At 39.9% G+C, this 4,605-nt stretch overlaps 1 long non-coding RNA gene across 1 annotated transcript; it reads left to right on the forward strand.

The window, feature by feature from the left end:
* The first annotated feature begins 389 nt into the window (after positions 1-389).
* Positions 390-770, forward strand: LOC106935714 (uncharacterized). Its single transcript, XR_001421951.1, has 2 exons — positions 390-678; positions 710-770. It is a non-coding gene; the product is annotated as an uncharacterized LOC106935714 (long non-coding RNA).
* The last annotated feature ends 3,835 nt before the right edge of the window (positions 771-4,605 follow it).

Here is a 4,605-nt window from a genome sequence, read left to right on the forward strand (position 1 = left end):
CACAATTTTAAAGGCTTGAATCTGCCTTGCTTTCTTTGGTTCAATACTGATAATTAGCACAATATTTACTGCTCATGAATTTAACATCCAACAGTCCACATCCAGTATGCAAGTAGGTTGCTTAAATCTTTTTCTATTAGTTTTAGATTACTGAAATGTCTCCCCATGAGCAACAGTCAAAAGCAACGTGCAAAATACACATAAAGCAATCCAGACTTCTCAAAAATGCTATGTAGTTGCATTTTATTCAAGCTGCAGTATACAACTTTAATAAAAAATATGTTTTCTCCATATTTGTTAAAGCTGTCACGATGTCGTAGCAGTTTATGAGACAGATGATCTGTGAAAACAATCAATCTCCTCCATCTCCTTCCTGAATTACTATTACTGGTTAAAGTAATGCACCGTTCTGACCAAAACAACCAATCAGAACCAGTTGGACGCTCTAGTGCTGTCAATCAACTTCACTCACTCACTGCTAAACGTGCTACTGGTGGAGAAACAACTTATTGTTACAGGAAAATCGTTTATCTGCTATCATTGGTATCTATGCTTACTAGACTAAGCATTTACAACAGGCCATGCTAGCTACAGAATAGCACAGAGTGATGGGGAGGAAGGATAAGCAGCCACATGAGATTGTGATTGACAGCACTAAAACTCTCCTGCCACTGACTGGTTGTTTCTAGATAGCACTGGGAGAAAGCAGAGGAAATAGATTGTTCACATATTACCTCTCATGCCATACTGTCACAACATAATGACAGTTTTAATAAATATGTGAAAAATATATTTTTTTGTAAAAGTTACATAAGGCCGCTTTAATTTCACTTAGGAGAGGACAGGTCAGAAGGAACGTGGGTTAGAGCTGCTGCTGACTGACTCATCTGTTGTTAAGTGGTAAAAGGTACAAGGGACAAGTTCAATATATGAATATGCTGGTAATTTATTTCCTTAATTCATTAAATGCTAGTGAAATGGAGGCAAACAGTAGTCTGTAGCTAAGCTATGCTAAATAGTTGATAATCTCACACAGTCTACTTACCTCTCTTGGAGAAAAACTGGGTTATAAATTGACATTCTTGCCTTTTTCTCTCTCTCTCTCCCTCTCTCTCTCTCTTTTTTTTTTTTTTTTGAAAACCTGATTTTATAACTTTTCTTAGCAGCATAGTAACTGCCACAATCGTTCTTGTTTCCTACTGTCTGCTGCTGAACAGCATCACTCTCAAGCGCTCCAAGCAGGAACAAACCATTTCATTTCCTGGGTGGGGGGGGATGTTCAGGGCAAATATGGATGTGTGTTTTTTGATCTGGGAGTGGGAACATTAAATTTTTACTGCTAAAAACAATCTTTGAAAATACAATATGATTAATTTTGTAACTGACAGGGTCTCATTTTTTTATTTCTATGAACAATAGATAAATTGTGGAGGACCCCCCTGCTGGTCAGAGCCCCTAGAATTGTCATCACTTTTCCCCTCTATACCGTGCCCCTGATGTTAGCTTCATAACAAAGCCTTCATGCAGTTGTCGTTTCCAATTTGAATCTTGTGACAGAACTAAATCATTATGTAGCCTTTGTGATAATTAGGTTTGTCATTTATGACCAAGTTTTTATTCCATTGGGAGTTCCTGTCTTTAAAAGGCATGAGGCGCAGTCATGATCCAGCCTGCTGCTGCTCACTCACTCCTGCTTAAAGGAACAAGCCTAACAGGAAAGCTGCACATGTGTCTTTCCACACACTCACATGACATGGTCCATGTGCATAGTGACGTGTGCATTTATAAGTTATTTCAGTACCAGCAGAGGAACAGGAGACTGGGCAGCACATTGCCAAAATCCATCCCAGGTACACACTGTAAAAAGAAAATGGTTGAACGAACTTAATTGAATTGCTTCAATTGGTAAGTTTATCCAACTTCATTCATTTGACCAACTTAAGTTATGTCTATCCAACTCAATTTACTAAGTTTACCCAATCAAGATATTATGATCATTCAACTCAATTCATTAAGTTTTTTTAACTTAATTCATTAAGTGTGTTTAAAATGATAAAATTAAGTCATTCTTACTCAGATCATTTAGTTTACTTCAGATAAAGAAGCAAAGTAATAAAGGATCTTTCTTGGCTCAGACAGCCTTTTTTTATTTGAGAGTATTTAGAAAGGAAAGTGAGTAATGACAGAGAGGGAAAGATGCAGCTAAAGTCATCAGGCTGGAATCAAACCTGCGGCAGCCACATCAAGGACTCATATCTCCTTTATATTTGTTGTGCTACTCCTGCTCCACCACACCGCCCTGGTTAGTACGAACTGTCCCTGGTGAAGCTTGCATCATGACGTCAGACATGATGCAAGAGTGCACTCTAAAAAGTGTACTCTAAAAGTAGACTTTTTAGAGTGTTCTAAAAAGTCTATTTTTGGCTGAAGAAAGAGAGGTGGGACACTCAGATGTGGATGATCAGTGGCCAAGTGATACTGTCTTGAGGATGTTTAAAAAGCAAGAAAACCGAGACCAACAGCTTTATGCATGTCTTTATAGTAAAAACATTTTTTTTATTTTATTTAATTAACCATCTGTGAATGGATCGAAGACAGCTAGTCCAGAAAAACAATAGCAAAAATAGGCACTTGTTGGATCACAAATCGCTCCTTTTTTCTTTTATTTTCAGATGGACACTGTTATTCTACACCTACCCCATTCAGTAGTGTGTAACCTTGAGCTAATCTCTTTCTCGCAGCTTAATGCTGGACATGCCCAGCTAGTAGCTTCTTAATGCAGCCATTTCTCAGTGAGGATGCTCAGCCTCCCACCACCTAGGATCAATGCTAAAAACTGGGATTAGTCATTCTAAATCATGCAGCTGTGGTCGAAGGAAGCCCCCCAAAAAATCATTAAACAATCATGTATTCCCATTGATTTATTCTAAATACCTGAGGAGAGAGCAGATTAAAGCAAGGGAAGAGGCAGCTAATGCAGATGAAGGAGCTGAAGCAATTGAGGGGTGGGGGTCCGGAGGGAACGCTTCTGTCTTAATCAGAAGGAAACAATACTGTTGCAATTACAAGCCTAAGCAGGTCTATTAAGGCTTCTTCACTTGACACATTTATGCATTTCAGATACTGCAGGACACATTAAATGGAGTTAACTCAAGAGCTAGTCCCTTTCCACTGTAAGCAGCAGGACTACCAGAAGCTACCAGCACTTCCTGTTGTTGTCAGCCTCACTACGGATCCAGGAAAGGTTTGCAACAACCAGCTCAGGCAGGTTAATAAGTTCTGTTAGACTTCCACTACCTTCATGTTTCTAATCATGGCTGTACAATAATTTAATTTTAGTTTTATCAAAAAGCAATTTGACCACCCTTTCATTTTTAAACTACTCCCTTGTTCTTTTTTGACTTCTCCAGTGCCTTCAATACCATCCAGCCCCATCTACTACAGGAGAAATTGAACAGCATGGCTGTGGACCCCCATTTGGTGCACTGGATAATGGATTACTTGACCAACAGACCACAGTTCGTCAAGATGGCGAACTGTAGGTCCATATTCTGACCAGCAACACAGGGGCTCCACAGGGCACGGTTCTTTCGCCCCTCCTCTTCATCCTCTACACCTCTGACTTTAAATACAACTCAGCTACATGCCACATGCAAAAATTTTCGGACGATGCTGCTATTGTGGCGTGTATAAAGGAGGGTGGAGAGGGGGAGTACAGGAGCCTGGTGAAGGACTTTGGAGCATGGGGCCACAGGACAAACTCCAACTGAACATCTCTAAAACAAAAGAGATGGTTCTTGATTTTCATAGGGTGCCCCTCTTGCCTCAGCCTATCATCATTGATGGCATTGAGGTAGAGGTGGTCAGAACATACAAATACTTGGGCCTACAACTGGACAATAAGTTGAACTGGTTTTCCAATATAGACAATGTGTACAAGAAAGTACAGAGTAGAATGTACTTCTTGAGGAGACTGACCTCCTTCAATGTGTGCTCTAAACTCCTGCACATGTTTTATAAGTCCATTGTGTCTACTGTAATATTTTATGCTGTTGTTTGTTGGGGGGGCAGTGCAAAGAAGAGGGACATACAGAGATTGAATCGCCTCATCCGCAGAGCTGGCTCTGTGGTCAGTGTGAGCCTGGAGTCTGTGGAGACAGTGGTGGAACAGAGGACAATGTCTAAACTCAGTTTAGTCCTGGAGAACACAAGACATCCCCTGCATACTGTTTTCTCCAACCAGAGCAGCTCCTGCAGTGACAGGTTTCTGTCACTGGGATGTTAAACTGAGAGGTTTAAAAACTCCTTTGTCCCACGGTTCATTAGGCTTCACAATGCTGTGATTTCTGGGAGGGTTAAGGGAGGGAGACGGAGTAATTAGCATTTTTAATGTATTTATTGTATTTAAGTTCTTTTACTAGACCACTTTTAATGCGTGTGGATGTGAATTAATGTGTGAGTGAGACAATCTTAATTTCCCTATGGGATTAATAAAGTTTTTACCTTACCTTACCTTTTGCTTTAAACGGTTTTAGTTAGTAAGCAAAATTACTGATGGGGGAGTTTATGAATAAATGTTTTCATTTGTAGTTCAAGCTTAAAATG

The sequence above is a fragment of the Poecilia latipinna genome, unplaced genomic scaffold (genome assembly GCF_001443285.1).
Source record: "Poecilia latipinna isolate Pla-1442-1.1 unplaced genomic scaffold, P_latipinna-1.0 Scaffold2007, whole genome shotgun sequence".
Taxonomy (NCBI): Eukaryota; Metazoa; Chordata; class Actinopteri; order Cyprinodontiformes; family Poeciliidae; genus Poecilia; species Poecilia latipinna.